We start from the raw sequence: 12,500 nt of genomic DNA, 5'->3' as shown, positions 1-12,500 counted from the left end.
GACCTCCTCCCCGCTTTCCCACCCCCAGCTATTGTCTGAAAACTGTAGAATAGCACCGAAGCTATAAAAAAACACGACAAAGTCTTATGTACTGATATTTATGTGACTACATAACACCCCTAATTTAATTAGAACACAAAAACTTTTTTTCCTTGGTGGGGGGGGAGGGTGATCTTCTACGTCAGGGTTGGGACCTCTGGCGCGCGTGCCACGCCAGCTGGTTCTAATAACTTGTCACAGTATCGAAATATGACTTGAATGATTCAGATAAACAAACTTTGAGACAAGAGATCAAACTAAAACCAAATTATCCAGGAATGAGCATTTACTGGCATTCCCACTGCTGTAAAACTGTGCATATGAAATGGCATCAACTTGCGTACTAAAATGCGTTATTGCCACGCAGGGATCTACATCAAAGAAACTGGCGAAGTCTCTTCCTGAGGTTGCCGACCCCTGGTCTACTTTTGTTTACTAAACGGCAACATGCTTTTATCTGGCTATTTGTTCATCGATATATCTATTATTATTATTATTTTTTTTTACTTTTCAAGAACTTAAAATCTTTAGAGGTACAGGACCATTTTCATTATCCTACCTAAACCACGGCGCTGTCCGCACTCACCTCAATGAAATCGTCTGGCGTTAAGCAGAATAAAATATAAGTGGTAGGGTGATGAGATAAACACCGAGAATCGTTAAGTTTTAATTACTGACGTTTCGCTCTTAACAGAGCTTCTTCAGAGTGTACATACATGGTCAGAAAATCAACATTTATTAAGCTGTCCAAATTGTCCGGCTGAATGGTCCTACGGGAGTTGAAGGGTACGAGAGGGAGGGATGGGGTGGGTTAAGGAAGGAACGCGGAATGATGCGAGGTATAAATGATTGATTTTCTGACCATGTATGTACACTCTGATGATGATGATGATGATGTATGGAATATGTTATGTATATTTTGCTTTTGTCTTGCCTGGTCATTTTTTCTTCTCATTTGCTCGTTGGGGTCACCGAGTGGTGGTGGCCGAGCAATGTAAATGTGTACTTATAGCGTTGTACATTGGCTGTATATTATGCATACATACTTGTAGCATTGTATATTTATTATTGTATATTGTACATGTATATTGTTAGATCGGGAGATATGTGTTTTCCTTTTATATGTCTTAGAATTGTTGTGCATTATCATCATTGTATATTTTGTTTGTATTTTGTATTATAGGTAAATTTGTTGTAAGAACCAAATATTCTGTTCGCTCTCTCGAGAGATTTCTCGCCTAAGTTGGCGTCTCCAAGCTTTCAGTTTCAATTACGGCTCGAGAGCGTATGCAAATTTTTTTTTTGTCTGTAGTGCTAAATAATTTATATATTAATTTCGATCTTGTTTCATTAGCCGCACAATACAATGGTTAGACAACTTTATGGATGGGGATGACAGATTGGTAATGGACACGGAACTGACTAGTGTAGGCCTTATGGTCTCTTGCAGACTTTTTCATTCTGATGTTCTTATTATTACTATTATTATTACTGTTATCATTACTACTATTATCATTATTATTATTATTATTGTTATTATTATTATTATCATTATTATTATTATTATCATTATTATTATTATTATTATTATTATTATCATTATTATTATTATTATTATTATCATCTTCATCATCGTCATCATCATCAACATCATCATCATCATCATAATCATCATGATCATGATGATGATCATCATCATTATTATTATTATTATTATTAGTATGATTATCATTATCAGAATTATCATCATATTGTTATTATTATTGTTATTACTGTTATTATTATTATCATTATTATTATTATCATTATTACTATTATTATTATTATTATTATTAATATTAGTATGATTATCATTATCAGAATTATCATCATCATATTGTTATTATTATTGTTATTACTGTTATTATTATTATTATTATTATCATTATTACTATTATTATTATTATCTTTATTATTATTGTTATTATCTTATTATTATTATTATCATTATTATTATTATTATTATTATTATTATTATTATTATTATTATTATTATTATTATTATTATTATTATTATTATTATCATTATTATTATTATTATTATTATTATTATTATTATTATTATTATTATTATTATTATTATCATCATTATTACACATGTCTAGAGATGCAACTCAAAAAAAAAAAAAAAAACGTGCTGCTTTTTTAAGTAAAAAAAAAAAAAAAAACGACAAAAAACATGGATATTTTCATTTTTTATTTGTTTTAAAATAAATCAGCAAGGAAAAGAACCATATTAAAAAATATATATATATATGTTAGAATATCAAATAAATCAGTATACCCCTCACTTAAGGTTTTCTATGGTGTTAGGGCACTTCTATTTTCTGTGGTTTCATGTTTTGATGTGTTTTATTTATTTTACAATGTACAGTTGCCCCACTTAGTTTTGGCACAGTTTTAAAAATGTTTCGAACAAGAATAGCAACTCGCCCGGTATTCTTTTTTATAACATTTTCGTGTCTGTTCATTTACATGTTTTTTTTTTTTAATAATAGGGTTATAACATAACTTATAAGTATAAGAGTTAGTTTTGGTTAGTTTGTCACTGCACTCAACACCACTCACAGCTTGAAGCTGGTTGTTAGTCTACCATCGACCACTACATGAACAGATTCCTGCGTTCTCTCTCTCTCTCTCCTCTGCAACGTATATTAATCGTATTACTTGTCAAATAAGAGTGATAGATGTCATTAGTATGTCAAGAAAAATGTGTCGTCTGCTACACCATTTTGAGTATTTCGATGTTTGTCACATTTTTTAAGGTAGTTACTATTTAGCAAAAAAAAAAAAAAAAAAAAAAAAAAAAAAAAAATGTAAATGACCAGACACGAAAAGGATTGTGGTACAATCAGATAGGCCCCACCACAGAACACTTCTTATTACATTAGACATTAGTAAAGCTTTTGATGCTATCCCCCGCCACATCCTAACAAATAAAATATATAACACACATGCAATTTAACACCAAAAGATGGCTGGACAATTATCTGGCAGGTAGGAATGCTTACGTGTCATATAATGGCCAATCATCTAACATCAGAAACATTTAGAATGGGGTACCACAGGGCTCAGTTCTATCCCCCACACTATTTAATCTACACATGCATGACTTACCCACACCAGACACCTCAGAAATACAAATCTCTTCCTACGCAGACGACATAACAATCACATGCACACATCGTAACACAGATAAAGTTGCAGAAATAATCCAGCCATACCTTGATACACTCAACACATGGTTCATCACAAACAGACTCAAAATAGCTCCAACCAAATCTACAGAGACACTTCTCACCAACTGGACAAAAGAACACAAATACATATCTCATCTCTACATCAACAACACTCTAATACCACACACAAACACACCGAAAATTATTGGTGTAGCATACGATACATCCATGTCTTTCAAACAACTCATCACAAACATAAAAAACAAATGCAAACCTAGACTTAACGCACTTAAGTCAATCACTGGAACAACATTTGGACATAACAAAGAAACTAATATAACAACATACAAACAATGCATACGCTCAGTGATGAATTATGCGAGTCCTGCATGGGCTCCTAATCTCAGTGAGACACACCACAACACCCTTCAAATCATACAAAACAAAGCCCTAAAAACAATTACAGGCTGCACAAATACAACACCTACAGACCATTTACACCATGAAAAAAAAATCCTCAAAGTCAAGGACCACCTCGACATGAGAGGCACACAAACACTTGCCGCAGCCACCACAAACACATCACACCCGCTACACTACATAGCAGAACATCCACACACACTAAGAAACATTAAAACAACCCCCAAAGACCTTTATCACGCACAGATACTCTCGTCTCTTCCTCCACAACCACCAAATACCAGCCTCCGGAAACATATTCATAATCATATCACTCACCGCTATATTAACACACCGAAAGACAACACACTGCTGCATGCCAGACCCCCTGATATCCACCCTTCTGAATCCTCTCTCCCACGAAAGGACAGAGTCCACCTGGCCAGACTGCAGTGCGGCCACCACCCAGCACTTCTAAGCTACCAGAAGAGGCTGGATGACCGCATTGTGAACAGCTGCCCAGGATGTAACACTTCACCCCATACCATACAACACATAATGGAAGACTGCATTATACACAATCATGCACGCAAACAACACAACATACACTCTATAAAGGATTTGTGGGAAAACCCAGTTTCGGCAGTGGCATTCCTTGGGGAGACGGGACTGCTCGGACAGACAGTCTAGGGAACGACGACAACAACAACAACAGACACGAAAATCTAATATAAAAGAATACCGGTCGAGTTGCTATTCTTGTCTGTAACATTTTTAAAAATGTGCCAAAACTAAGTGGGGCAACTGTACATTGTAAAATAAATAAAACACATCAAAACATGAAACCACAGAAAATAGAAGTGCCCTAACACCATAGAAAACCTTAAGTGAGGGGTATACTGATTTATTTGATATTCTAACATAGAATTTTTTTGTAATATGGTTCTTTTCCTTGCTGAATTATTTTAAAACAAAATATATAAAAAAACGAAAATATCCATGTTTTTTGGTCTTTTTTTTTGCAAAAGAAAAAAACCGTTAAAAAAGCACGGTTTTTTGAGTTACGTCTCAAGGACTTATGTATGATTGTAGGTTAAAGTTAAGGGATAGCGAGCAAAAAGTCAGGTAGAAAGTAAGCTCTGAGCCTTGATGGGTGGCGGGGAGTACAACAGTTTCCCCCATTACTATGTTAACCCCTTTTCCAATGTCCAAGTGGCGGATCTGTATTTAGGCAACGTCCAGGGTCATTATGGGAAATTGGAGTGTTTAATCTTTGAAGAGTATGCTAAGATAAAAGGTAAATTTTGTAAGGTAGCCAGCCAATAGCCATACTGGCCCATATACAGTATCTACACTTGTTGCAGGTTCACAGCATCTGACAGTGACTAAAATGGTCAATTACTTGTTTATTTTTATACTCTGTCTAATGCCTCTTTGAATAAGATAGATGCACATATGTGGAGGGATGAATAACATACTTGCACCTGTTTTTATATACTAAATATTTAATACCTGAACAAATTCGGACGAGATAAAAAAAATAAATCATAAAAAAACGTTTTTTTATTTATTTTTTTATTAAAAACAGCGATTAATTTTTTTTTCATCTATACACATGTCTACATAATTTTTGCTGTCAATATTTTTTTTGACTGATTCCAAGTAAATTCAAATCTGTAATCCATATTCTTCGATCACCTTTATATTAACGCTATTTTTCCATTGTTTATATGCTTTTTATTATTAATTACCTTTAAACAACGAAGTAACTTTCTGAAAAAGGCAAACAAATATATCATCTAATTATTTAATAAAATAAATAAAAGTAATTAGTTACTATAGAATGGTTTAAATATGTACTGAAGGACCTCAGACAACGATTCATATGGCTGTGTTGTTATGTTTTTCGTTATTTCAGCAGATGATCATTGCTCGTTCAGTATAGGAATGGGAGGTGTGCAGCTTTGTAAGTCTACACACACACACACACATACACACACTCAAACACACTCACACACACACACACACACACACACACACACACACACACACACACACACACACACACACACACACACACACACACACACACACACACACTTTCGTCGGATGGACGGCGAGGATTGGAGTTCCAAAGAAAAAGAAAAATTTACGTGAATCTCAACGTCAAGATAGTACCTTATTGTATTTATAGGGAAGTGGAGAGCTCGTGGTGTAGTGGGAAGGTGAGGAAAAAGGAGAAGGGGAGGGATTACTGAGGGAAATGGAAGGAAATGAGGAAGGAGGGCATTGGTTCAGGCAGGCAGACGCCATATAAACAAATGTCAATTTAGTGATGATGAAGGGACTAACAAAAATGTAAAGATTAGAAATATAGATAAGAGCAGCACTATGGAAGGTGAGGATATTAGTTTCCAGGGATTTAATGACGGAGGGGGGGGGGTATACCAACCTCCCCCGATTAGCAAGACTAGAGGAAAAACTTGAAAAAATTACCGAACATTGGGAGAGTAGGTTCGATAAAATGGCAGAGATTGCGCAGAGAGTTGAAAAATTGGAAGAATTAGAGAAGGTGAACAAAAACCTAACTAAAGAAATAGAAGAATTAAAAAGACAGTTAAAAGAAGTAAAAGAGGAGAATGAGGAATTAAAGAAGAACAAAGAGAATAAAGAGTCCATAGCAAAAGAAGCACATGGTTGGAAAAAAGTCCAAGATAACAGTAAAGTTGCATTTACTGACATAATAAAACAGCAAATGAAAGAACAAACTGAAGACTCACTTATTAAAGTGATGAGACAGAAGGAGAATATAGTAAGAGACTTAGCAGATAAAAAGAAATGTATGATTATATTAGGAATGGAAGAGAAACACAACCCAGATAGAACCACAAGAATCAAAGAGGAAAAAGAAAAAGTAAGCAGTTTACTAGAATTAGTTCAGGAAGATGAACCTGAAATCATGAAACAAATTGAAGAGATATATCGTATAAGAAAATATAGTACAGATAAGACCAGACCAATTAATATTAAATTCAGGTCACAAACAACAGCAGAGAATATCTTAGCAAAAACAGGGAAACTAGCAAACAGTGAACAATATAAAAAGGTATGGATAAAAAGAGAAATGAATAGAGAGGAGAGTAGGAAAAAATGAAAAGACAAGAAGCTAAGGAAAAAAAACGAGAACAGAACAGAGACAGAAAAAGAGAAATTCTACTGGAGAGTAGTGAATATGAAAGTGAGGAGATGGCCCATACCGGAGAAAAACAAAGGGGAAACAGAAAATACAATGGAAGTAGAAGAAAATTAAGATTATCTTACACAAATGTAGATGGATTAATAACAGGATTGAATGAACTGAATGATTATCTGAAGGAGAAAGAACCGGACATAATGGGAATTGTAGAGACAAAATTAAAATGTCCACTTCCACCCAACAGTGTAGGACATGATACATATCATTATTGTATTAGAAACAGAGAGACAAAACAAGGGGGTGGAGTTATGTTCCTGACTAAGAAGGATATAAACGTGAGGAGTGTCACATATGGAAAGAATACAGTAGAGATGATTATGATCGAAGTGGAAGACAGAGATAAGAAGAGCAGGAAGTTTGTGACAAATTATGTGTCTCCAAAAATAGCCTCGTGGGAAGAGAGTGAACATAAAAGTATGTTAGAAGACACAAGGATAACATTAAATAAGATAATGGAAGATGGAGGAAGAATGGTTATGATGGGCGACTTTAATTGCAAAGAAGTTTGCTGGGAAGAGATGACATTAAAGGGTGGAGACGACTCATGAGAAAATGTTCTACTCGAGATGATTGTTGACCATACAATGACACAATGGATACAGGAGAACACTAGGTATAGAAATGAAGAAGAACCATCGAGACTAGACTTAATAATCACATCAGAACCTAAAATAGTGGAAACGATTGAATATAAGACACCAATAAGTAAAAGTGACCACATATTGATTGAACTGGAACTAAACGAGGAAAAATACATGAAATAAAATGATCAATATAGAAAAGGAAGAATGATGTATGAAAAAAAAAGATGAAATAAGAGAATTCTTTCAAAAAGAAAACTGGGAAAGAATATACAAAGAAGAAACAACAGTGGAAGAGAAATGGAATATTTTGACAAAAATTTATAAAAAAAAAGGAGTGGAAAAGTATGTCCCAAGACAAAAACAAGAAAAGGAATATGTAAAGTACTGGTGCAACAAAAGTTGTAGGGAGTTAAAAGACAAAAGAGATAAAGCTTGGATCAAATGGAAGAAATACAAAAGACCTGAAAAATTGAAAATATATACTTGTTATAGAAATGAATATGTACAAGTGTGCAGAGAGAAAAAGAGAAATTATGAAAAAGATGTAATTGAAAAATGTAAAGATCAACCAAAACTATTCTACAGATTTGTAAACAACAAACTGAAAAACAAACAAGAATTGGAGAAATTAAGACAAAGAGGAGTTGAATACACAGAGGAAATAGAAATGGCAGAAATTATGAACACATATTTTAAATCAGTGTTTACATGGGAGAACATACAACCTGGAAAGATTGAGTGGGAAGAGAAACTCCCCCTTATGAAAGAAATAGAAGTAACAAAGAATAAAATAATGAAACACTTGAGTAATCTTGATGTCAGAAAATCGCATGGACCAGATGAAATAGCAAACTGGATTTTGAAAGAATGTAGGAATGAACTGGCAGACAAAATACATAGCATAATAAACAGTTCCTTGAAAGAAGGAAAAGTTCCAGAAAATTGGAAAAAAGCAAATATAGTACCTATATATAAAGGAGGAAATAAAGAAGACCCTACAAACTATAGACCAGTCTCTCTAACAAGTACAATAGCAAAAATGTGTGAAACAATTGTCAAAAGTAGATGGGTAAAGTATTTGGAAAAAAAACAACGTGCTAAATCCAAGGCAATTTGGATTCAGACAAGGACGATCATGCGTCACCAATTTAATATGTTTCTATTCAAGAAAGAGATGGATGGGCTGATTGTGCATTTCTAGACCTAAAAAAAGCTTTTGACAAAGTACCACATAAGAAGTTGCTTAAGAAATTAGAAACTGAAGGAGGAATACAGGGCAAACTGCTTAAATGGATGGAAGACTTTTTGCAAGAAAGAAAAATGAGAGTAGTGATAAGAGACAAACACTCAAAATGGGATGAAGTAATAAGCGGTGTTCCACAAGGAACAGTTCTGGCCCCAATAATGTTTGCTATATATATTAATGATATGGATGAAGAAATTGAAAATTATATGAGCTTCTTTGCAGATGATGCAAAACTATTAAAAAAGTGAACATGGAAGAAGATTGTGAGTTACTACAGAGTGATCTCAATAAAGTATGGGAATGGAGTAGGAAGTGGGAGATGGAGTTCAACACTAAAAAGTGTAGTATAATGGAATTTGGAAAAAGCAAAAACAGAATAACAGGATCATATAAATTGGGAGAAGAAGGAATAAAAAAGTAGAAAATGAGAAGGACCTGGGAGTCATTGTTATGAATAATATGTCACCTGAGAAACATATAAATAAAGTTTTTGGAGAAACTTATAATTTAATAAGAACCTGGATGAAGAAATGGGGAAGAAAATTCTAATCACTCTGATAAGACCAAGATTAGAATATGCAGCAACGATGTGGTCACCAAGTACAAAAAAATGTATAAAAAAAATAAAATAAATAAATACAAAGAGCAATTACAAAATTGTCACCAACACTCTCAAAACTATCATATGAAGAGAGCTACAGACATTAGAGCAAAGAAGAGAGAGAGGAGATTTGATCGCTATTTACAGAATCATGAAAGGCATAGAAATGATTGATAGAGAGAATCTGATAAAATGGGATGATAGAAATACAAGAGGGCACGGAAAGAAAATCAAGAAAGACAGCTATAGAAGAGATCTGAAAAAGAACAGCTGTCCTCACAGAGTAATAGATAGTTTGAACAAGTTAGATGAGAAAGTGGTGTGTGCAAAAACAATACATGAATTTAAAAATAGTTTAGATAAAATGAGATATGAAGACGGGACCCCACGAGCATAGCTCCTCTTCCCGTAAAATACAACTAGGTAAATACAACTAGGTAAATACACACATACACACACACACATATATGTGTGTGTGTACGTGTGAGTGTGCGTGTTTTATAAATTCATTAACTCTATTGCAAGTATTTGGCAATGAACAGAAGGAGATGCAAAAATTACCCAAACAGGTTTTGTTCCATTTATGGCAAAGTAAGAATGCCAGATCAACATTCGAAAATTACTCGGTTTGTAAAATCATGTTACCACGCCTATGTTGAGATCCGATTTGGAGATCAAGATAAAATTTTTGTTCCTCATACATGTTGTAGAACAGTTGTTGAAAGTAGACGCAGGAGTAAGGGCAAGATGAAATCCCTATCGTTTGGTGTTCTCATGTTGTGGAGAGAAGGGACGGATCATGTGGCAGATTGCTATTTCTGCATGACTAACCTATAAGGTAAACTCAGATTTGAAAATAATAACCATAACTTAGAGCCAATACTCTTATCAAAGTATCTTAAAAATATATATTTCAACATATATTACATTTATAAAAATCCGCGGGATTTACTTTGACATTTTACCTATTTGCAATTTACAGCTAATAAGAAAAACAAGCAACATGTTGTGTATCTTGATATGCCAGAAAGTAAGTGCCTCATGGTCCAGAAATTCCAGCACCAAGTGTACCCAAGGACAGAGATATCGCTGAAGACAGTGATATCCAGCTTGAAGATATGGACACCTTTGATTCATATCAACCTCCAGGCCCCGACAAAAACCAACTAAAGCCTTTAAGTCAAGCACAACTGAATGACTTAACAAGGTATTTAGGTTTATCAAAAGAGTCTACCCAGCTACTTCAATCACGCTTTGACGAAAGCAATTTACTTGCATTGGGAGCTACATATTTCTGGTATCGCAAAAGAGATGAAGATTTTTGCAAATTTTTCTCACTTCATGACAACTCTTCATTAGCATATTGCAGTGACATTGGAGGACTAGTTGAAGCTTTGGATTTAACATATAGTCCAGAAGAATGGAGACTCTTCATTGACTCGTCGAGTCAAAGTTTGAAAGCTGTTATTTTAAACATTGACGATAAGATTGCATCTGTTCCTATTGCACATTCAGTTCAATTGACTGAGAATTATGAGAATATGAAAATCTTATATATTTCAGTTATTCTTTATCTCATATTTCATAATGTTTATATTATTTCTTTTCAGGTTGTGTTCCTAATATTAGGAATGCAAGGAGGTTACACTAAATGCCCATGTTTTCTCTCCCTGTGGGATAGCCGAGCAGGTGACAAACACTACGAGCATAGTGAATGACCATCTAGAGAAACGCTCCAACCTTGCTCACACAATATGGCTGTTTATTCACTGGTCATCCCTCATAACATTTTGCTGCCACCTCTTCATATAAAACTTTGATTGATGAAGAATTTTGTCAAAGCCATCAATAAAGGAAGTCCAACATTTGCTTTCATAAGGCAGACATTTCCAAAAGTCAGCGATGCAAAATTGAATGTAGGTATCTTCGATTGCCCTCAGATTACAGCCTAATGAAGGATTAATAGTTCGATAGAGTAATGAGTGAAATACAGAGGAATGCATGGCAAAGCCTTCAAATCAACTGTGAACAATTTCCTTGGAGACAAAAGAAGTTCAGAATACGTGTTCATCGTTCAGGAACTGATGCAGAGTTTTAAGGCTCTGGAAACACGAATGTCAATAAAAAGGCCTTTTCTAAGATTGCATGTGGATTATTTCCTGATAACTGTGGAGACTACAGCGAAGAACAAGGTGAAAGGTTCCAGCAAGAAATTTTCACAACGACGGTGACATCGCCCGAGCAGCCGAACATTTACTAAGAACGACACCACGGAGGTGTCTAATAGAGGGGACCCCACGAGCGTAAACGAGGTCCTCAGGGTCCTTGTTTCGATGGTCATTGATTCCTGCAGACACACGAGTCATGCAGCGGGACAGGGGGCGGGGACGAGCGACTCGAGAAGCCCCGGGATCGACTCCCAGAGGGTGAAGCCACCATGGTCATTTTATCCTGGGAAATGCCGGCTTGTTTCATTAAGTTCTGGACGGGGCCGGGGATGGGCTATCTCTACCCTAGGACAGTGATAACGGAAACGGCCCTCGTGCCTTCAAGGGAAAAACGTTTGTAAAAATGTATTTCTCAACCCTGGGAGGGAATTTCCCTGACTGTACCGTCCCAACCCCACTGCCGCCGACGAACGAGCTCGCCTGGCGAGTATCCACGGCCAAAGCGATTTCACCCGATACGTTCCCAGCCGCAGTTTTCATTTACCAATACAACAGTCCGCCGTCATGCACAGTGGCACGAAATTTTGCTAGTACACAGAAAACAACTCCTCCCTCTTAACGTGTTTCAATACGCTTCTGGGTCTATGCGTAGAAGTCTTCATCCTAAAACTTCACATCTTCCTCTGTGCCTCCAATCCTTCGTAGTGACGGCAATGTTGCTCTCTCTTTGCCTGAAAAATATTGATAATAATGATAGTACTAATATTGATAACAATAATGATAATGATAATAACAAAGATAATAACAATAGTAATAACAGTAATAATAATAATAACAATAATAATAATAATAATAATAATAATAATAATGATAATAATGATAATAATAATAATAATAATAATAATAATAATAATAATAATAATAAAAATAATAATAATAATAATAATAAGAAAAAAACAATAATAATAATAATAATGGTAATGATAATA

At 34.8% G+C, this 12,500-nt stretch overlaps 1 protein-coding gene across 2 annotated transcripts in view; it reads left to right on the top strand.

The window, feature by feature from the left end:
* Nucleotides 1-1,377, top strand: part of LOC143032438 (protein trapped in endoderm-1-like) — a 55,305-nt gene extending 53,928 nt beyond the window's left edge. For both annotated transcript variants that reach the window (XM_076197218.1, XM_076197217.1), the window contains exon 8: nt 1-1,377. This exon is cut by the window's left edge and continues 692 nt beyond it. The gene's annotated coding sequence lies outside the window, so the exon portion shown is untranslated.
* Nucleotides 1,378-12,500: the final 11,123 nt, after the last annotated feature.

This window comes from Oratosquilla oratoria, chromosome 13 (genome assembly GCF_046742065.1).
Source record: "Oratosquilla oratoria isolate Oo_2021 chromosome 13, ASM4674206v1, whole genome shotgun sequence".
Lineage (NCBI taxonomy): Eukaryota > Metazoa > Arthropoda > Malacostraca > Stomatopoda > Squillidae > Oratosquilla > Oratosquilla oratoria.
The sequence above is the reverse complement of the archived record's forward strand: the minus strand, read 5'-3'. Positions and strand labels throughout refer to the sequence as shown.